The sequence below is a fragment of the Lepisma saccharinum genome, chromosome 26 (assembly GCF_977018435.1).
Source record: "Lepisma saccharinum chromosome 26, izLepSacc3.1, whole genome shotgun sequence".
Classification (NCBI taxonomy): Eukaryota; Metazoa; Arthropoda; class Insecta; order Zygentoma; family Lepismatidae; genus Lepisma; species Lepisma saccharinum.
The window spans coordinates 21,955,355-21,979,245 of NC_139254.1; the positions used below are offsets into that span (position 1 = coordinate 21,955,355).

The window sequence follows — 23,891 nt, forward strand, 5'->3', positions numbered from 1 at the left end:
AAATTCCTCACTTCCTACATGGAGGAATTGCTCCTGGTGTGGTGTACACATATGTGACTGTGAGCCTGTAAGGCTGCTTTACGCGTGGGGTGTAAGGGGTGATCTTCCATGTAGTACAACCAACTGTCAACCTCACTTGCACGTAGTACACCCTGGACTGCAGACTAACGAGGCTCTGGCGACTGGCCCCTGTGGCTAGTATTATTCTGTGTGTTGTCCTGGTTTTGTCCTTATGTATGCTGAGTGCCCCTTTGCAGCCTCAGCTTTTAACAGAAGTCGGAATATTTTTAGACCCCCCCCCCCAGTTTTGGCACCTTGCCCGACCCAATTGCCGCCCCCGAACGTTAGAGTTGTTATTTGTAACGGTAAGGGGCTGCACCCCGTATAATGTGACGGGTGCAAAAGAGCGTAAGTGCTGACGCCCCCAAAATTTTAAATTAAAAATTCAAAGGCTGCTTTACGCGATAAGGTACTAAGCATTTTATCGTCCCAAACGACGGCAATTGTGTGTACAACAATTAAACCAGAAGATAGAAATAATGAGAACTCAAAGTAATTATTAACAATGGTATTCATGGTAATAAGACTACGAAAATATTATTCCAGAGGAACAATTATTTTAGCCATATAAAGTTCTATATGGAATTCTTCCGTCAGAAAGATGGCTAAACATCTAAAGTTTTGGAAAGATGATTTACCTGATAAAAACGCCGTTGTCGGATAAAAAAGAAGGTAGGAATTTCTTGATTTCAGTGATGCTTTATATTAGGCTGTGCAGGAATTTTTCTTTTCGGAAGGGGCTGGAATTGCTAGGGGAGAGCACGATGCACAATGAAAAAATTCCTAACTACCATTCCTAATGTTAGTTTTAAAACCTGTTCAAAGACAAGAATTGTAATCGGGGGTCATTTACCACTTTGGTAACAGTATTAAGCATCGTTTCCATGTTGTTCTTTTTCTTATTATACATCCATTTGATTTGATTTGAATTGTGTTTCTCTGGCTAACCGCGAGCATGAGGATGAATGATGATATGATGAAACTGAAGAAGAGACACTTGCAAAGAACATCCATGCCTAGGCCGGGATTCGAACCCAGGACCGCTCACACCAAGGGCGAGAACACTACGAATGAAGTAATTGTGACAATTAGGGCTAAGCGATACCAGTGGTATCGGTATTGGAAAGTATTTGTTGAATTTTATTTACGGATATCAGCCGATACTTTTTCGGCATTTTGGTCTTTCGGGGGGTTCGCAAAAATGTCCTGGAAAATGATACAAAATTCGAATTTAAATTAGCTTTGTGCCAATATTGTGTGGAGAAACTGAATTTTGTGACTTCGTGAAAGGCATTTTAATATTCTGATGAAATTCTTGCAAATTTTGAATTAAATCTCGGATGAATAGGCTTAACATGCCTCCGGGATTAGCCCGGACAGTCCTGTTTTTTTTTAGTGCTGTCCGGGATTGCAAAATGTCCGGGGTTTTGAGAATCTGAACATGAAAATAGCTATCGGTATTGAATATTCACTACCAAAATTTATTGCCGGCAAGGATCGGTCGATTATAAGGATCGATTCTTTTCTTTCTTCGAGAAATCGACTTCCGTGAGCGTCTTGGTTGCCTTGCAAGCGTGTGAAGTAACTCGTCTAAACGTTTTTGATAACTATAACTATTTACAAGGGCTTTGCATTTGACATTGGGCAAATGAAAGTGTGTATTTAACATTAACCTGCAGCAGGAATACAAATTATTGAAATTGTGTAACGACAGTGACAGTGAACGTGTGCAATGTACACTCTGTAATGGAGTATTTTCTCTTGCGCATAAAGGAAGAGGGGATATTGAAGACCACGTAAAATCATGTTAAACATAGGAGTGCTATTAATGCTACTGCTTCAGCAAACATAAGAGATTTTACAAAATAATGTTAATATTTTTTCTTGTACAATTTATAGTTTAATGTTCCAATAAAATGTTAAGGCTTTTAAGTAATTTCAATTTATTTTTGTAAAAAAAAAACAACTAAAATTCAGCAGTAATAAGTTGATCGCGAATACGTATGTCCTGGGTTGGACTCAAAAAAATATGGTAAGCCTACGGATGCACCTGATGCTAATAATTAGAATGGAATACTTACACTCTAATATAAATCAATATTTTGAACAACTTTTAATTTTTACAATTCTCAAAATGGCATCGGCTCGAACCTAGTCACAATTAGTATCCACAGTGACAGGTACTGTACATTAGAAATGCTATATCAGCATTGTTTCCCACTATTACTGCTTTTTTCTTCCACCAAAAGTTGGGATCCACTGAAGAGAAGTTCCTGATTACGCCTCTGTCTAGGCAGCCGAGAGGAGCGAATACACACGCAGCCACGCTAACATCTTTGGGCAACACTGACGAAACCTATCTTCAATGTGTTGTGTAAGGTGCTGCCACCTGGGAATAAATGCAGTAAGTGGCACGTGTAGCTATGCAGGCCCGTAGCTAGCATTGGTCTCCAGGGGGGGCTCACGGGTTATCAGGTGGGGCGTTGTAAACCAAGTCGATTTTTTAAAAAGGTAACAGCATTAACTTAAGGTAAAATGTGTGTGGGGGGGGGGGGAGTCATTAAGTTATATAAAATGTATAAATATCATACAAATAATTCATTATTCTACATACTTTAAAACATCTCTTGAAGTGTTAATTGACTTATGCTGAAATCATCCCTTACACACTCTATACTAATTTAGATCAGTGGTTCTCAAACTGTGGTACGCATACCCTCAGGGGTACATGAATGACTTGAATGAAAGAAATATCTAGAATACCTACACTACTACATACTTATGTGAGAGCAATTTTTTCATACACAGTGTACCTAAAAAACAAGTACCGAAATAGACTAAATTTGCAGCCGAATCTCCGCTTGAAAGTTTCAAGTGCAAAACCACACATTAAGGAACTGTCAGGCTATGCAGGCACATCCTTCTCACTAGGAACTTTGAGGATTTACAATAAAAACTGCAAAGTTGTGCTTCACAGTTTTTTTTACAAACTTATGTTTGTTTTTTCTTCTTCTGGAAAAAATATATGAAAATTGAAGTTTTAGCCTATATATTCCTCGTATCATACATGTGTTTCACATTTTTATTTTTCTAACGAATCATGAAGATTGTAATAGTGGGAACACCCAGTAAAATAATAAACATAGGACTCTAATGTTTATTTGTTTATCATCTTTCCACATACAGCCCTAATGCCATTTTGCTGTATTGCAGACATTTGCCACCAACATACAGAAATCAGGCACGGAAAAAAAATCCCCAAAACACACTATTCGGAGAAAACCTATAGTTTTTAAACCTTAGACGTTTAGTTACAACTAAAGGGTACAATGAGAAAAAAAGTTTGCGAACAGCTGCTTTAGATTATTCAGACATTTATATCACACACAAAAAATGCACAATATTCAATCACAGTGCCTAGTATATTCCACCCCCGGCCGAAGCAATGAAACACCCCTTCATTCCCAAAACTTGGGAGCTGTTGACCTTTGACGCAGATGCGGAGGGAATTTGCATGATGCCATCAAAGTCACAGATTTCTGTCTAAACGGGAGGTTGCAACAGGGACAGTGAAGGTACAGATGAAGAAGCTCCCCTATGCTAGAACTTTCTGAAGTCTAGAGAGTTTGCAGCTACGTATTTCTGCTCATAAACAAAATGAGCGAATGTAATAGATGCTGTTCATATTCTGTGGAATATCCTTACAGTTGTGAGCTGTCTACATTTTCACTCTTCGCTGCAAAAAAATAGTTTATCTAATGTCAAAGGGGGCTGACGGCAGTTCTGTGCTGCGTGGGTTCATAGAAGCAGAATAAACAAACCCTCAATGAGCAAAGACTTCAATCAGAAAGATTGTTCATGTGGTACTTCCCATGCTGTAAAGATCTGATAGTGTTTGCGATTGGCTACCTCTATAATAGGGATTGATATAATAGAGAGAGGGGTAGAGAAAGATAGATAAAAGAGAGAGAGAGAGAGAGAGAGAGAGAGAGAGATAGATAGAGGGAAAAAGACAGAGTACAGTACTTGTACACTGTACATTTTGCATTTTGTAGCAAATTTTCAGCACGTTTCGTGGACGATGGTTGTTTTTTTGTTGTAGAGAATGACAAACATCGCGTATTTATACATACTTTGTACATTTGAATAACGGAATGTGTTGAAACTTCGTACATCTGAATTGTTAAAAATCCATGCACCAAAAACTACATGTTTTCAACGATCTAAGCAGCAATTAACTATACGTGTAAAATTAAGCAGTCTGCGAAGCGATTGTTAGATTTGTTAATTCCGCAGAATAAAGTGTGTATGTATAATTTTGCGTAATGTAAGGTAGAGTCAGATTATTTTCATTACAACTCCAGCTGACCGCGCGAGTTCTGTTAGTGAGCCTACCAACAGTCCAGAGCGCGTGCAACAGGGATAGCGATAGGTGTTGGGTAGAGATGACGCCAGCGGCTCGTTTGTTGATTGGCTGCTCCGAGACTTATGACTCGCTCCAAAACTGCCAATGCAAAACAGCCAGAGATGTTACGGAAGTAATCTCACTCTATCAGTGCTACTCATTTAAGAAATAAGCATTTTTTTGAAAATAATTTGGAAGTGTTTACAAAAGTGCTATTAGGTACACTGACCAGAAACTTTGTGGATATTTAATCATTTCATCAGGATCTATACATGTGAGTACATCAGCAGATAGGGTGAGTCAAATCATAGATTATAACTCACCACTGTTTATTTTATAATAACAATTAGGGTTTGGAAGTTTATGACCTAACTAATGTCAAAAATTGATCCATTAAATGACCTTAAAATTCTCTAAAAACGAGCTACAATTAATTTTCAATCTTAAAATGAAAGCTTTATCTAAAAAAGGGATGTATATGTGTGTGTGTTTGTTCCGCCATAACTCTCGAACGCCTGGACCTGAGCGATTTCAATCAAACTTAGTGTACATATCACTTGCAATATGGAAAGAAATACTGTGGGGATAAGACACCCCTGGCATCCCTAGGGATGTGGGTGGGAAGGGGTGGCATTTAAAAATAATCGAAAACGACCAAAATTAGTGTGGAATCCTTAGTTTTAGGGGTCCCAAACATAAATAGTGACACTCCCAATGCCGTTCAACTCCAAGACACATCTTGCACCCCTAGGGGTGGAGGGTGGGAAGGGGTGACATGTAAAAATTATACGAAAACGACCGACATTAGTGTGGAATCCATAGTTTTCGGGGTCGCTAAGATGAATAGTGATACTCCCAATGCCGTTCAACTCCAAGACACATCTTGCATAGTGTTGTCCACGGGACGAGTCGGGACAGGCTTTTAAAAATTCGAGACGAGACGAGATAGACCATGTGTCATGAGACAAACGAATATTTTCGAGACGAGACAGCATTTCCACGAGACGAGACAGGCCAAAGTCTCGTCTCGTGGGCAACACTAATCTAGGGGTGGGGGGTCGGAAGGGGGTGACATGTTAAACGACCGATATTAGTTTGGAATCCATAGTTTTCGGGGTCGCTAAGATGAATAGTGACACTCCCAATGCCGTTTAACTCAAAGTTCATTTTACAATATAGTTAGAATGCATTATTTTCCTGTCTTATAGAAGATTGGGATAAATAAATACCCGCGCAACGTAGGGCAATCAGCTAGTTTTTCATAAATTACAAGATAGTAGTTGAATAGTTAGATAAAACGTGTTGTGTGGTGTTTTTAAACTACCGAAACAAGGAGAAAGAAGCAATTAGGTGCTGAGTTAGTTTTCTATATTTTCATTTCGATGTTACATTAAAAATAAACCGCAAGGTTTTTCTGTATGTCGTTCATCTTCTTTCAGAGGGAATTTTCCACGATATAGTAGTCGGACACCATCTGAAAATACGGTTGTGTTTCGCCTATATCAGATTATATACAGGGTGTCTCATAAGTAATAGCGCAAACTGACACAGGTGAAAGTACACGATAATAGAAGCAAAAAAGTCTCAGTAAACATGGGTCTGCAAACGAGCCGTTTTCGAGATAATCGCGAATGTGTGATTACAAGCCGCCACTGACTTCATTGTTTGTAAACGTCGTCCTAGTTGGTAAAATGCTAATAATGTGTGCGAATGTGTGGTTACATGCCGTCATTGATTGCATTTTGTAAACACCGAGTGCTTTACTTCTTGGGCGGTCCGAGGTTTGCTCTTTGTTTACAAAACAGAACGTTTTCCAGACGTGGCGTGACTCCCACAGTACGTAGTACTGTATTCCTTGTTAAAGTAAGTAGAATGTTCAATAAAAGCAATGAGATCTCCAATGACTTTTACCAACTAGGACGACGTTTACAAACAATGAAGTCAGTGGCGGCTTGTAATCACACATTCGCGATTATCTCGAACACGGCTCGTTTGCAGACCCATGTTTACTGAGACTTTTTTGCTTCTATTATCGTGTACTTTCACCTGTGTGAGTTTGAGATATTACTTTTGAGACACCCTGTATATATATTTTAAATATTGTTTACTTTCAAAGCACACAGATTAAAGCGATATTAGAGGCCACCAAGGGAACCTCAAAGTAGGCTTCACACAAAGTATTTTAAGTTTGCTGGATGAAAAATAAATTTATTGCAATAAATTATTTAATGCTTTGCCAAACATTTCAGTTAAAAATAATATTATGGTTTTCCACTGACCGTATTTTCGATTATTCGCAAACTTGCTAAAAGGACCATGTCAGGAAATATAAATATGTAAGTTACGCTAGCAAATGAATTTAAAATTCACGAAACAAGGGACGAGAAAAAAACCTAAAAAATGAAGAAAAATGCAAAAAGTGAGGGCAAATAATATTGAAAAATGATCTAAAAGAAAAAGAAATAGAAAATGAAGAATAAATATAATCTTTTCTAGTTCCAACTGAAGGGAAAATGACTGATAACAGGGTTAGCATTGTTTCCAAGGCTCAGAAAGAAAGATGATTTGTTATCAACTTCCAAGTCCGAATAATGAGCCTTTCTAAGTAATAGTAATTACTTACTAGTTGCAGTATGTTCCACGCTTTCTGAATAAATGTCCACATTGGCTTAATTTTTGCACATTGTGGTCACTAGAGTTCGCTATCGTAGCTAACGAGGCTACCAACAGCGCATGGGGTGGTGCTGCGGGAGGAATGACTCGCTTCCAAGCTGCCAATGCATAACAACCAAAATAATGCCGACTTAATTCTCTTTGTTCCTTGAAAATAACATCATGAGGAGATTGTATTGAGACGAAAGAAGTCTCGGTCTTATCTCAGGATTAGAGAAGCGACCGAGACTGAGAGTACAGTTTGAAAATCCAGACGATTGATTGATTCTTTGACTTGGCTTATTTTACTTCGCTTCTCTGGCTAATCGCGAAGATGAGGATGACTGACGATATGATGAAATTAACTCTCAAGGAATGCCCATGCCCAGGCCGGGATTCGAAACCGGGACCATGGCGTCGTACTGCGTCGTGCTAACCACTTCGTCACGATGGTCGGCGAATATCAAGTCAAGAACGAAATTAGATCCTTGTTAGACGAGACCGAAAACAAGACGGTTGTCTGCAAAGAAGGTTCAGGACAGACTGAACTTATTCCGCGGGTGGTTGTACAGTCACGGACACTTCCATTCCATGAACTTCAATCCAGACGTGTCCACGACTGTACATGAATCTGACTTACTGTTTAACGTTAATTTGAAGGCAAGCGGATGTTTCGAGACGAGACTAGAACGAGGCAACCGCTTGCAACTCGAGACGAGACGAGATGACCTTCCTCATTCACGAGACGAGACAAGTCTCGTCTCATCTTGTACTGGCCAGAGATCAGAAGAACACCGAGAGAAGAGAAGAAGAATGAGAAGAAAGAAGATTTCATCATTTTCCTTAGAACTGCCTAGTCAGGGCGTAATGGCATGTTTGTTTTGTCTTCATTCTCTCGAATATCACCCACGTGCTCTTCGAAAGAAACAGTCTCCGACACTAATATCACAATATACCATACACGGTACATACTTTCCAATGAATTTTATCAATGTATCTTTTAGTATTTATGGGAGATCCTTACTATTCAATATCTAAATTTTCTGAAAAGAGAAAGAGATTAGTTGGTCAGGTTTAGTTAGCAGACGTGTCCATTCGGTTCAGAGCAGGGTTGTAAAAGGTCCAGGAATTTGAAATAAATTCAATTCCGGTCCAGGAGAGAAATCAACAAGCGTAAATGGGTTATGGACCGTAAAGAACCTTTTTATCTGTAAAGTATTTCAATTCGGTCCAGGAACCTTTTTTCCCGATCAATTTAAATACGGTACATGAACCTTTATTCCAAGATTAATTTAAATACGGTCCAGGAACCTTTCTTCTGAATGAATTTATACGGTCCAGGAACATTTTTTTCCGTATGAATTTAAATACGGTCCGGGAGCATTTTTTCCGAATCGGTTTAAATAGGGTCCAAGTTCCGTATTGAAATGAAACAATACGCAACTTGGATCGAATACGGACCTGACGATAAACATTTATCCACTTGTGAGCATCAAAGACAAATCCAGGTGCTGGCTTTCTCGAGAATCTAAGGTACAAGTCACAAATGGCCGAAACGCAAACGCTGCAGTCACGTTACCCCTCTCCATGTAGCCCCATTCTCTCGCGCGCGTTCCTTCGCTTGGTTGCAGCAGCACTGCCGTTCCCTGTTATAATATCTGCTGAGAACATAGCAGCCTCACGTTACCTCATCCACGGCTCCTATTGGCTGCGGTTCCTGGATCGGATGCCGGAGCAACACGTGACGGGTTTGTTTGAACTCAGTGTGACACCATATGTACACTTCGCAACATCTTATTTGACCGCCCTGAAAAATTTCAAAGTCCGGAATTCGTAAATTTGGCAGCATAGCGCTTCAGAGCCAACTAAGAGTAGCCAACTTTGCAACATTTCTTCTTCGTGAATGAAAACGCTCGTGATTTTTTTTCATTCTTTCACATTCCATAAAGTAAAGATACCCTAAAGCAGTAATAAAATATATGAGTAGACAAGAGAAATGTTAAGTAGAAATACGAATGTTGAAAATATTTCAAGATTCTTCGTTCTGAATTTGATAATAGGAAAATGTATGTGCATTGTGAAACACTGAACAGGTTCTCATCCACCTGAAAAGAATTGCAGTCACATTTGAATGCAAGAAGGCAAATTTATAATGATTTTATGCGAAATGTTTAGTAAAGATACCTTGCACAACACCAAATGATTCTGCAAAGTGTGTCTTTTCCTTGGTTCTTGGCGATAAATGGTTCGAAACTCCGGCACAATGTTGCTTCAACTGAGATTAACGTGTTTTACTGAGCTTTTTGTTCGCAATCTCCTGGAGTAGTTGGTTAGGTGACAGCACTTTAGTTTTTTTACTGTTTTCGTCAAGATCGAAACATCGTAGATTCAAATCCCACCCTTTCCTTATTATTTTTTTCCTTTCTATTTACCTAGTACGAAGTGTTCTAATAACGTAATATAATATTATATGATATTACTGTAAATATTTATGCGATGCATGCTCAGTGACGGCGATTGGGTTTCAAAACTGATGGGGCAAGGTGGGGGGAGGGGGAGGGCAAGGACAGTTTCTTTCCCTTGGTAGATAATGTTTAGCATAGTGCTGGGTCATCTGCCCCTCCACACTCCATAATCGTCGGCTCTGTGCATGCCTCAAGTAATGCTTCTACTACTGTTTTTAATCTTTCAGTGATTGGCAGGATTTTAGGAAATACTTTTCCTTTCATTCAGCTGTTATAAGTTAACACATATTAAGAACTTACATGTCAACTTTCTGCATCCGGAAATGCAGGACATAAATCGCATAAATATCAACGGAAATATCCAAGAAACGTAGATAAGCATTCTCGTCCTAAGCTGTTTACTTCCCGAAAAAGATTTCGCAAAGAAGTAGGTTTGAACCCATGACCTTCCATTCCATAAGCAAACGATCCCCCTATTTTTTTATTTTATTTAAAGGAGGTATCCCCACCATTCACTCTTTTTCTCACTTTTACACTTTTCAATTCTGACATTTCTCTTTGTTTCTTATCAACTGGACGAACACAAATACCCATGCCTTACCCGGGACTCGAACCCAGAACCCCTGGCGTTATAGCGCGCTCTGCTAACCACTTCGCCACGGTACACCACATGGTTCACGTTATTTTATGCACTCGGTTCGGATTCCACTTTAAACTGTAGGTCCAGTCCCGATTAGCCTTACTATGCATAAAGTTGACTTAAAACACCAAATCAACCAATTCATCTCCTTTCAGAGTGGGCCTTCTATGATACTGTAGTCGGCCAGCATCCGAAAATACAGTTCTGCTTCGCGTATACCAGAGTGTAATTGCATTTTATATTGTGACTAATTTTACTTTAAATTTACAGATTAAAGCGATAATAGTGTCCAGAAAAAGAATCTCAAAGTAGATCTTCACACAAAGTATTTTAATCCATTGCTAACATTTCAGTTAATAATAATATTATGATTTTCCATTGACCGTATTTTCGATTCATGGTGAATTTGCTAAAAGGACCATGTCAAGACATCTAAATATGTAAGTTTTACTAGTAAATGCATTTAAAATGCACGAAACAACAGGGGAGGAGAAAAATAAACCTCAAAAATAAGTAAAAATGCAACAAAAACTGTTAAAATACTGACAAATAAACTAAAAGCCAAAAAAAGGCCGAAAAATGCAAAAAAAAATGTAAAATAGAAAGTGTTTTCCGGCTCTAACTGAAGGGAAACGGACATGATATCAGGTTTAGCATTGTTTTTAAGGGTCAGAAAAAATTTTGATTTTTTATCAACTTCCGGACCCTAATTAGGAATTATGACCATTGAAAAAGTTATAGGTAGCTTACTTAAAATTTTCTTGCTGAGGGATCGTATCGTCCCATATTTCCACTTCATAATACAGGAAAACATCAAGTTCATATTTCGAAAATGACTTGGAGTTTTCTACCACGAAAATATGTTTTTCATAGTTTGAAGTTCGTTAGTATTATCTTTCAAGATTTCCATTGTTTTAATTTCACACATATTTTATATTTCATACGTTTAATATCCCTTTCCTCTCTCTTTTCATACAGTCTTTGGAAAAAAGCTGAAGTTTCTTGTCAAACGGTATCTATTTCAAATTACTCCTTTTCGCTCTCCTGTTCCTACTTTAAACAAACAACAAAATACTTCGTAACTAAACGATTGCTTGTTCAAAACACGGAATTTTTTCACAATTTACAAAATATGACAAAACGCCAATAGACATGTTCATCATCTTTCCCTTTCAGCGTTTCTCGATTTTATCTGAATTCGTTTCCTCATGAAAATTGCCATGAGGAAATTATAGATATGACATTATGTGTGCATTGGTTTCTTCAAACTGGTAGCAAATTTTAACATGAGCTACCTGGAGAAGAGGTAGCGTGCTTGATTCTTACGAGGGAAGTTGTAGGATCGATTCTCCACCTAGGCAGGATTTTTTTCAGGATTATATCGTTGGGTGTAAAGTTTATCCACCGTGCTAAGAAGTTAACATTGGTCTCTGTATTTCACGAGAGGAAAGGAAATAGTAAGAGAAAGTTAGTTCGATGATAGGAGGAAGTCACATGCCACGTGGAATGCGCAGAATCAAGTTACGTAGAGCTACGTCTGTGATGGTGGTATCGAATATTGCAAAGTTAGTGGGAAAGTTTGTTATATCTGATACTCGTACTTTCTGTTCAAAGAAGACAAACATTTTAGATACAAAGCAGTGAGGAATTAACGATCATTATGAGGTTTTGAATTTTTTGTTTGTCACTCACTATATAAATACTTATTAGTAGTTTCTTATCGAATCGGCCTTCGTCGCAATAACAATTTATTTATGTTAATAAGCGATTTACTATTAGTTTTAGACGCATGGTAAGATGGTGGTCATAAAATAAAACGGACATAAAATTACCAATCTTAGCAATTTGAACTCATTAAACGCTCTCCTTCGTTACAGTACTGCACTACAACACTACTTAACATAACTGTAGTATCTTTTTTTAGTATATCGAAATCAAATAATCAATATTTTAGGTGTCAGTGAAGAACAAAAATACATAACTTAAATAACATTACATTTTGCATCCTGAATACATATATGTGATTTGTCAATTAATCATGATGTGTGTGTTAACACAACATATGAACAATAACTAAAAAGAAAAGTTTTAACTTTAAATCCTGGAAATCTCCAACTTCTAAGGGGAAATATGCGCAGAAGGGACTTCCCTCAAGTGTGCATCGGATTCAGTTTTTAAATATTCTAATATCAACGGTATCTGTTCAGCAAACAAAAAAAAAGAAAGAGGAGAGGGCGGGATTTGAACCCGCGACCTTTCACGCTTGATGAAAATTAAGGATAGCAGCGCCTAACCAACTGCTCTACGTTAACTTAATGACGTTATACCCTTAAAAACATCTTGACGTTTATGAAGACTCCCACCTTCCTGTGTTTCAAGCATATTTTCTCGACAGGTCGTGTAAAATATATGTTTTTGAGAACTGTTCGATATTATGCAAGGTATTGTAAATAAAATGTCGCATAAACTCCTCACAAATTTGCTTCTTTCTGCACAAACTTGATGGCAATTTCCTCCAAGTTGGAGAAAAACCCTATTCAGTGTTTCAAACCCCAAATTTCAAGTCGAGCAAGCAGAATCGTAAATATCATACAAGGTTCTTTTTCCAATTTATTATATCTGTTTGATTGTGTATTATAATAGCGGTTTATAGTTTCTAAGTTCATGGAAAGTGTTAAATTGAAAACCTATCACCGCAGAGTTTATCGTCTAGTGGAAGGACCTACTCAAAGTTGGCTACTCTCACCTGGAGCTGAAGTGCAATGTTGCTAAGTTTACGATTTCGGGACTTAGAATTCTTTCGGGGCGGTCAAATAAGATGTTGCGAAGTGTACAGTAGCTCTTCCACAAGGGAGTTTTTGGTTCTGGGCCACGAGAGAACAAAGTGTTTTGATTTATTCCCTGCGCTACGTTTTCTACAACCGCAGTGTGACATTCCAATGTAAAACGTACTCGCGGACATTTTTAGAAGCCAGCTTTTAATCGGTCAAGCCTGGTCTGTACTTATAAATAAATTCAATCCCTGACTGGGAGAGAAAATCAGCAAACGTAAATGAGTTCTAGACAGTGTATAACCTTTTCATATTTAAATAATTTCAATTCGGTCCAGGAACCTTTTTTCAATGTAACATAACGCAACTTGGACATAATTTAAATTGTGCGAGAAAAAAGGTTCCGGTCCTCTACAATAATAAATATACAAGACACGTTACACATAGACACTGGGAGGCTAGAGCTGAGAGCAAACATGTTTTTATTTCCTGATTAGGCAGAAAATTATGCCGGCGCCGACACATTTCTGTCTTACAAAAAGAGGATATGAAGACCCGGGTCTTAAGCAAGGATTCACTAATGCTACAAATTTTTTTTTTTTTTTTTTTTTTTTTTTTTTTTTTTTTTTTTTTTTTTTTTTTTTTTTTTTGTCCTCGTTTTCCATTTAGAAGGGTACACCTTCTCTTTGGTAAGTGAATTGTTTCCATAAATGTTTTCCCTTGCAAGGTGATGGTCTAAGTGTTTTCAGTAATGAAGTGGTACATATTTACTTATTCTGAGGGTAGTTCACTTAGATCTTATTTATGCAGTAGTGGGAAAATTACTTCAGTTAGGAAAGTAATAATTTGCTATGGTGCGGCATGTGTTGGATATATCACGTGCCGTAGTTCCGGAGGATGATGGATATTATACAGCTGGTAGTCAGGATGCTGTGGATCTATCAGGAAGGTGTACATGGTTAAGAGATGCTGTAATGGTGTGCAGTGGTATGTGGGAAGGCAGTCGTGTAGAGCATCTTCGTACATTGTGCTAAGAAGTTGTGGATGGTGCGAGTTCATTCGACCAGTTATATATTTGTGACGGATGGCTTCGATGTGGGTTGTGATTTCGGGAAAGGTTATTCGCTCGTACAGTAGTCGTGTAGGACTTGGTAGGACTACTCTGAAGGCCAAACGAAGAGCATGTCTTTCCAGAACTTGTAGTTTGTGATAGAATGAGTCTGGCGCTGATATCCATGCAGTGTGGCCGTAAGTAATTGCTGGTCGAAGGAAAGCCTTGTAGGTATGTAGGACAACCTGGGAGTTGAGTCCCCAGGATGTTCCAATTAGCCGTTTGAGCAAGCTCAGACGATTTGTAGCTTTTTGGACGATGTTGAGCAATTGAGGTTTCCAGGTTAGCTTGGAGTCAAATATGACTCCCAGATATTTTGCAGTGGTGGCAGGCAGAATTGGAGTTCCCCGTATTTTGATGTTTAATAATGTTGGGTTCCTTTGGATCTTCGAGCGACAGCCTGTCTGCAGAAACACCAATGCTTGTGTTTTGAGAGCATTAATTGTGAGACGCCATGTGTCACACCATCTTTGGAAGGAGTTTATAGCTGGTTGGAGAGTTTTGTTTATAGCTTGGATGGTTGAACAACAGGCGAGAAATGCGGTGTCGTCAGCGAATTGGTAGATAGAAACTTGTGGGGGTTTTGGCATATCGGCAACGTATAGTATGTAGAGTAATGGTGATAAAGCAGCACCCTGTGGAACGCCAGAGTAAGGGAAAATGGGGTATGACATCGCTCCATTTACAGTGACATAAGCGACCCTATTTGTTAGAAAGCTGTGTACTAATCTGACATAGCAAAGCGGTAGTTGGAATTTATGGAGCTTGTAAATGAGTCCAGTATGCCATACTTTGTCAAATGCTTTCTCCAGGTCGAATAGTACTAGGCAGGATGGTTTGGATGTGTTGAAATGATTTGTGATGCGAGTCGTTAGTTTTAATAAATTATCAAGGACACTGTGTTGAGGTCTAAAGCCTGCTTGGTGTGACGGAAGTAAACTGTGTGCTTGTAAGTGCATGTGTATGCGTCGAACAATGATGCGTTCGAATATTTTGCTAAAGGTTGATGTGAGCTGAATAGGTCGATAGTTTGTTGGGTTGGTACTATCTTTGTTTGGTTTTGGGAACATTAGGACCTTTGAAATCTTCCAGTCTGTCGGGTAGTGTCCTGTGCGGAGGATAAAATTGTAGATAATGGCCAGAAAGGACAGCAATGCAAGCGGGGCCTGTTTAATCAATACGTATGTGATATTGTCCAATCCGGGAGCAGTGTTTCTCTTCCTACGCACAGTATTGATAATATCGTCTGTTGTGATAGGAACAGTTAGAGCATTTGTAGGATCAATAGTGTGCGTATTACTGGGTTGCAGTTGCCTGTTATTGGGGTTTGTTACTCTGTCAATTTTGGTCTGGAGGCGGAGATTTGGAGCTAGTTGCGGTGTCGGAGTGAAAGTGTCTTGCAAGGCATTTGCGAAGGCATAAGCTTTTTCAGTGTCTGTGTTTAGAGCTGCGTCCTTGATTGTTATCGGATAAGGAGTACTACTGGATTGTCCAGTGAGCACCTTGAAACGTTTCCAGTATTTTGTGGGATGGCTTTCGTCACTCAATTGGTTGCACGTTTCAATCCATCGACGTTGTTTATAAGCTTTTATATAGTTATGAACTGTGCGCAGCCATTGACGGTGTAAGTTAAGGGATTCAGGATTTCTGGTCTGGAGATAGTCCCTGTATGCTCGTCGTGATGCTGTGATTAGGTGAAGATATTGCGGAGGTAGCTTTGGTTTGTAACTATTCAGAGTGGTCGTAGGTATGTTAGTGGTTGCCGCACTGGTAATCTGAGCAGTAAGATGTTCCACCGCCGTATCGAGTTCCTCTGAATTGTTTGGTTCTGGATGCGGGTGAGAAAAAGCATTCTGTAGCTTTTCACTATATGCCTCCCAGTTCGCTTTGTTGTAACACCAGATTTTTCGAGGTTGTATTGTACTGCTCGTATTGCGGTTACCAAGATTTAAGGTAATTTTCACTGGGTCATGGTCACTGCCGATGGAATCCAGCACAGATATGTTCAAGCAGGCACTTAGAGATGTTGATGTTATAACAACGTCAGGGGTAGTGTTACTTATGGGACGTGTGGCTCTGGGCAGTACATGGAATTCTGCTGTAGTGTTTTGGTCCAGAAATTGTAAAAAGTTTGTTTTGTCTTGCATGGTTCGGCTATGATAATTGATGTCCGCTGCTATGATATAATGTTTGCTAAGGGTTTGGATATGTTGAAAGAATTGGTATGGAATAGTCTCCCCTGGTCTTACATAGATGGTAGCAAATGTAACGACCCGGGATGGAAAGTAGATTGTACTAGCAGTATGTTCTGGCAAGTGGAAGTGTGGTGGGAAGGTAACTGTTCGATATGGTAATTTTCTATCTACTCCAATTGCTGTGCCGCCGTTTACTCTTAAGCCCGGCGGGCCATCGTGGCGTAAGATGTTGTATGGTGGAATATGACAGATCATTTTTGGAGCAAGATAGGTTTCGTTTAGCGCAAAGCAGTGAACAGATTCTTCCAAGAGCAGGTGTTGCAATAAAGCTTTTCGTTTAGAAACGGATCGGATATTTAAAAATAGAAAATTATACATATTCCGTACTGCCATATTCAAAACCTTAAACCGCAGTTTCCAAGTGGGATATGTGGAAATGCACGTGAGGACCAGAGTATGTTGCATGGAGTTGCAAGTTGAAAATGGTTTTTGCCGATGCCGTTACTTGGGTTAATATGTGCGTTCTTAAAAATGGGTGCACATTTTGGAGAGTCAGTGTGAAGAAACGTATTAGATCTTCCACTGTTACAGGATGTCGTAGTGAGTTGTCAGGTTCCGTAGCCGTGTCATTGGTGCGCAGGGGGACTGTTAGGTCGGGGTGTTCAGGTATTGCTTCTGGCTTGGCTTTGCATTTGTAGCTGTATGTAGGATGGTTTTCCGTACATGTGACACATTTTGGTGGAGCAGTTTGGTTTTGACATTCTTTGGTTGAATGGGGTCCTGAACAGTATCCGCATTTATCTCGGTTTGGACATGCAGCGGTAGTGTGCTTGTTATATTGTTGGCATTTTTCGCACCGCAATGGAAGAGGTTGTTGAGAACGGGATGGTTCAACTTTGTACCTGCGTCTGTATATGTATGCTCCACTGTGTAGTAGTGTGTCTACAGCATTTTGTGAGTCTGTTAGGACCCGCACCATGTATGTGGGTCCGTTGTTATTGCGAATACGGATACATTTGCGGATTTGTACACCTTCGCATTCCAGTTCCTCAAAGATCTCCTCGTCTGTTAAGACAGGTTCTACACCCCTGATGACTACTGATAGTAGTGGGGATTTATGTGGTGGTGGTGGTTGTTTTTGAGTGGAAGCATTCAGTGTTTGGATGTTTGCTTTGGCTCCATAAATTTCAAAAGAAGCTTTGTTTCTAATTAGTTTTGCAAAGTCTGGATCTGGTGATTTCAATATGATGCCATTACGGGTGAACAGTATTTGTGCAATTTGTGCCCTTGGTACATACTTAGATGTTTGTTGGAACACATGTTTTGCTGTGTTGAATTTGGTGTCGTAATTGGTGAGCAGGAAGTTGTATAAGCTATTATCCTGTTGTTTGGATTTTAGTTGGGTTGCATGAGCTGTATTTCCTGTATCTCGTTTAATTGGTGATCTAGATCGTTGACGTTGAGGTAGAGGTAATCCTTCATAGGAATTGCGACGTCGGTGTTTTGTGGAATAGCTGGACGTTTGCATTGGATCATTGGTACTTCGTGAATCGAGCATCGTCTCGGAGTTTGGACCGTCAGTCCGTTTAGTACCTCCGGTGAAGGTTTTCACCCCTTCTCGCTGTCGTAGCAGCGTTGCAGGAAGACCATGATGCATATCAGAAGACCACAACCGTGAGTTGTTTATATGATCCAATAGAACAAACGCAAATCCTATGGGAAAAGAGGCACAAACTCAAACCAACTGACAACTCAATCCAAAGAAGCGAATCCAAATTCCAAACTAATTGTAGAGCCCAAGACAAAGAAGAGGAAGGATGAAGGTAGTAAGGGAAAACAGTTTCAAAAATATTGCAAGTCGTATGTCTGCTCCACTCAACGTGTTCAACCAAAAAGGTTCCTCGCAATCACCTAACCACCGTATAGGCACAATTGGTACCGTTTGTCCGTTCCAGACTTACGGCTTCCACCTGGAATAATTGGCCCACGATGCGTGACACAAGAGAGACCGACTTACGATTACCTATACAATCAGGGTTTCAGTTGTCACCGTTAGGTTTCCACCTTGATTCTCAGGGATTGGGCCTCCCCGGATGCCATGATGAATGCTACAAACCCCTGAGCTACTATTTCAAGGAAAAAATGGAATAAGTCGATATAACACTTTCAGAATAATTTTAAATTCCTCAAAAACTTTGACAGAGAAACTTATACACTTTTAAAAAATTTATTTAGTGAATTAAATTGCAATAAATATTGTAAAAGTTGTTTTACAACGTTATTAATTATGCATTTTTAAAACAGTTATAATAATATTTCTTAAAAGTGTTTGTACCCCATCTATTGACGAAAATTGAGAAAGTTTTATATTACTTGAAAGCCTTGTTATTCTGGACAAAAAAATACCGTTTCTGCTTAATTTTTGTGAAATACAGTGCATGTATTAATCCAATTGCTAGAAAATTGCGTTTTAGACTTCCAATACAAACAAAACCTTTAGAAAGTAAGTTGAAAGCAGATAGCCTATCGGTCTATTATTAGTATTGCTAATTTTGCCAATCTGATATTTTCGTAATGATCCTTGAATGCAAAAAATCTTCTAACTTTACCTATTTATGCATATCTGTATATTTATTACTCTTCGCATTCCTCCCAATCAGAACCATAGGTACAGGGTCTGGGGGGGGGGGGGTGCCTACCGAGCAAGAGGAAGTGTAAATATCACAATCACTCATTAATTACGTTTGCTTTCCTCGCAATATTAACATCTCTGCAGGAAGTTTAGCCCAAGGTTATTAGAAGTATATACGTTATATGCGTTTTTCAAAAGGATTCTTCGGTCACCGAGCTTTGGATTCGTGTGGGAACGCTAACGTGAATCATGCTAATGCTAGAATCTGCAGTGCGCATTTCTGCCCAGATGATTATGTACGTAATCTGAAAAGTCAACTTTTAGGTTTACATCGAAGAAAGATCCTTAAGCAAGATGCCTTCGACTCCTTATTATGAGCAGGAATGTAGGGAGTATAATCCTGGTAAATACTTCGCCTACCATTTCTTTGCCATTGGTGTACAATTCTCTCTCGCTTTTTCCCTACATATTCACATAAAGCAATAAAAATACAAACAGCTAACTTTTCATTCCATTTTGGTTATTTATTAAACGGTACGTGTTTGTATTTATATTTGATAAATTTCCTTGCTCTTCCGGCCATTTAAGTCAATTGAGATGATGAAGAAGTGATAAAATAGATGAATGACCAATCACAGTTCCCCTTACTTAGAAGAGCGACCACAAGAAAAAGAACCTTCGTCGAAAAGTCCAGCGCACCTTCCTCCTCTTCCGTTCAACTCGGGCTATAAGAGAGCCTGCTTCACTCTCCCCCTCCTCTCCACACTGGAGTACGGTGCACAGGACTCGCGAGTCTGAGTAGGTTTCTTTGCTTGTGGTTCCACTATAATAGTAATATAAAATTGTACACTCACCTCACTTAGTTCTCCGGCAGTTTGTTTCTTTATACATCATATTTGGAGAAGATACAATCATATACAATTCAATCTATAGTTGTACGTATACTGTATATAACACACCTGGATGTATAGGGTCAAGGAAAACAAAGAAATGAGCATAATTTTCTCTTCGGTGAAGATGTTGAACCTAAACCAAAAGAAACTCAAATAATGAATTCGACAATGTAAATTGATGAGATTTAGTAAATCATTTGATGAAGTGAACTAATTCTGAGCGTACTAATCGCAAAGTACATAATCAGCTCAGACCCTATTACTTCTTCATGGTATGTGACGTAAAGTTTCCGCCCAACCGTTTGACGGCGTTAGTGGTTATCGCATCTCCTTTTCTACAGCTTGTAGTACACATCCTCATCTAGACATTGTTCTTGTTCTGGTGTTTAATATCTGCATACTGCAACACTGTCGTTTTGTCATTTCACGTGACTTGATATTGAATTGATGCATTCACTTGGCCGGTTGCACGTCATCGCACGCAAAAACTTCAACCGTTACCATGGTTTTGGGCCAGGGCTGGTTTAGCACATATTTCTTGCTTAAATATAGTTATTGTAAAGATTTGATCTCTGATATTAGGATATACAAGGTAGTACTTAGTATTGACTAATCGTTATGTGCAAGGGCAGTTTTAAAATCGGATGGCGTTTTGATTTAGTGATTGATAATATCAGATATAACACATTACTTAGTGTTCGTGCTGTATGATAATGTTCTATCGAGATTCTATTCTGTTTTATTGTAGTAGCGATTCCCAGTAGAGCACATGCTATTTTATATTAGATATGAGTGTAATATAAAATAAAGATGTAGCCTAAAAATAGATAAAATAATGACTTTAATTCATCGTGGTTCTTTTAAACATTTTCATAAACTATCAAGAAGTTCTAAATTGTTAGTTCTTTAAGCGATTTTACTTTCATTAAACTGTAAAGAAAAAGTTGTCTAAGATGGTTTTCAATGTCATCGCACTACCGTAAAAGAAATTGACCATGTCTCTTTTAGGTCATTGCATAGTAAAATTGTATAATTATAATAATTTTGTTTTTATAAAAATATACTGATGGTGCCAGCTAGGGTAATATACTGTGCGGGATAGGCCAAAAGTAGGTATACAGTATGTAGTGTATTTGTGATAGTATTAAAGTAGCAAATAATGAAACATTACCCATCCTTAACCTAATTGATGGGTAATGGGCCGTATCTAAAAATAAGTTATTTGAGAGAAAGACCCATTCAGTGGACGAAATGAAAGAGTTTAAAAGAGATCACGTATTTATGGATGGACATTGATTCAGACTGCAATCTGTGTCAAACTGTGTGTTGAAGTGTTTTTGGATGAATGTTCTAACGTTCATGGAGGACATTTCGATCACTTAAGAGATTAAACTGTGTTAAAAAACTAAGTATTATCACAACGTTAAACAACATAACGCAATCCTAAATGCTAAATGCCTTCCTTCTTAGGTTAGGCCAAGTCACGAAAAATGACAGTGTTTTCATGCTAAGAGAACTGAACATAACAACCTAGCCTATCAACCTAACCTTGCTTACGTCAGAAAGCGAAGGGCGGGGATGTTGGTTGAGGCTTGCGCTATGAGTGAGGTTCCACTGAGTAACAATGTAATGGCAATTCATGTACAGTATAACGACACTGTTGCCAGAATCATGCCTTCGAATTTTTCACGGAAACAATTTACGTAAAAGGTTCCCCTGCTCATGTGCACACATACCATGAAGGCATATGGGTCGATGTGGAGGTAGAGCTCCACATGTTCCTGATCTCGGCCATAGTTAGGATGATGTACAAATTGATATGAGGCTGGGTTGACCTCAGAGCCGCACAGAAACAGGAAAATTTCGCTGTTCCAGATCACCTGCCTCTGGGTTCGAATCCGGGTCTTCCGTGTCGTAGCCAGTTGCTCTACCAACATGTAAAAAAATCATTTTATTTTCTGTATTAACTATTTATTATAATATGTCAAACTTAGACACAAGTAATATGCAACATTTACTGACACAAGTTTAACTTGCAACTCTATGAGTTGCAGCAAGCACTACATGTAAATAATTCGCGTACATAGGTTTTTATTCCATATGTCATATTGTTTTGCATACTCGTGACAGAATTGTATAAAATTACACTCCATTACATTTTTCATTATAGCCATACTCAAGAAATGTGGCTATTGACCACTGCAGTGATCTTTGTTTGGTCTGTGGGAAGAGTGTGAACTCTGGCTTTAATATATAGTCGACTGCTACCTTTTTTTGGCAAACCGCAAATACTACCGATGCATTTCTGTAAACGTTACCAAGCCTCTTTCATTTTGCCGCACTGGGTTAACTTATGAGAATATCTCTCTCTTCACATTTTGTACACAAACCGTCCTCACGCTTATAGAAAATATAGAAAGGGGAAATTCTTTTTCATGGATGGAAAATAAATTAAAGGCTTGGAAAGAAAATGTACAGAGAGGGGAAATTCTCCTTCATCCCCTTTCAGTCTTGTGTCGGTACCACCCTTATAGTAAACGCACGCTACAATTCCCTCACTATTCACATTAAATGTTTTGTGTGGCATATTCCTAATTCTTGCCTTGTTTCTGTTTGAGGAAAATTCCACGCTAGCTGGAACGCCTTAAACTCCGCGCATAGTGAAACAGCAGCCCATCCAGGAAGAGCAACGAAATTCGACTTCGGTGGCAGAGAATAGTTGAAGCCTACATCCCAAAGAAGAGTGAATCAAGAATCTGAAGATATGCTTGTTCCTATGTGGAAACGAACTTGTCATGTAGAGATAATGTGTTTGAAATTATAAATAATCTCAGATAAATTTTCTTTCAATAATTATGCGAGGGTCATTCCAAAACAGAAGGCGCGGTGTACGTGATCGGGAGCCCATGCAAACCTAAACGAACATTTGCATCTTTACTCCTGAGAAGTGTGTTTTAAGTCGACTTTATGATCAGATAGGCTAATCGGAACTTTGCGCACAGTTTAATGTGGATTCCCAACATCAGGGCTATGTACACTTCTCCAAATGCTACCTGACCGCCCTGAAATATTTCTAAGTTCAGTAATCATTAATTTGACAACTTAGCCCTTGAGCAGCAGCAGAGAGCAGGCAACTTTACTACTAGGAGAGAAACCCTGTGGTGAAAGATTTACATTCTTGTTTATAGCACGAAGTCAGAAACTATATTAAACCAACATATTAATAGAGAAAGAAACCGAAAGCTTAAGTATGAGAAATAATTTTAGAGAATACTTGCCATTCGGCGTGAAATTGGAATCTGAGAAACTCTTGCGCGGTTGGAAACACTGCACTCGCTAGTGGTCCACCTGGATGATATCGCTCTCAAGTTTGAACACAAAACGGCATAATTACGAATGGTTTATAAAAATCAAATATAAGAACTCCTTTCAAAGTACTGTGCAATGAGAGAGAATTAATAATTATCGCAATTTGCAGCGAAAATCTGTACGTCGCATTGAAAAGTGGTAGCTTGCGTAATCATCAACATGTTTCAAGGCAGGGTTGACATGCTTAAAACAAAAGTGTTTTAAACAACTTGTTTTAAACGTTTAAAACACATGGCTTTGTTTTTGGTACTTGATGTTTGATAGTTTGTTGTTATTTTTTGTTTCATTCAATCCGTGTCATTATGTTCATTGTGCATATAAATCTGTTCAGTGGCTGAATTAACACAGAAAGTCAGAAACACATAATGATGAACACTCGTGACCCACGTTTAAAACACCTGGCTGTTTATTTTTACATGTGTTTAAAACATTTATAAGACTGAATACTATATGGATGCAAACAGTTTTGTTTCTCACTTAACATACTGCACATAGTTGTTAATGTTAATATTTAGTTGCATTCACGATAAAATGCATTTTTTAAAAAAGAGTAGCTACCAGGTGGACTGAGTAGGGCCTGGCAACTGTGGATTAGTTGAAGCTTCTCGAACAGCCTGCATGCGAGATTTAAGACTAACATAAATGTGTATTTTAAGAAGTTAGTCAAGCGTTTACATTATAATAGGAATACAGTCCAT

The 23,891-nt window shown here is 38.7% G+C and overlaps 1 long non-coding RNA gene across 1 annotated transcript; it reads left to right on the top strand.

Annotated features, from left to right (window-relative positions):
• Window positions 1-619: 619 nt before the first annotated feature.
• Window positions 620-22,561, top strand: LOC145979572 (uncharacterized). The gene is made up of 3 exons (XR_014440793.1): window positions 620-732; window positions 2,310-2,464; window positions 22,443-22,561. It is a non-coding gene; the product is annotated as an uncharacterized LOC145979572 (long non-coding RNA).
• The last annotated feature ends 1,330 nt before the right edge of the window (window positions 22,562-23,891 follow it).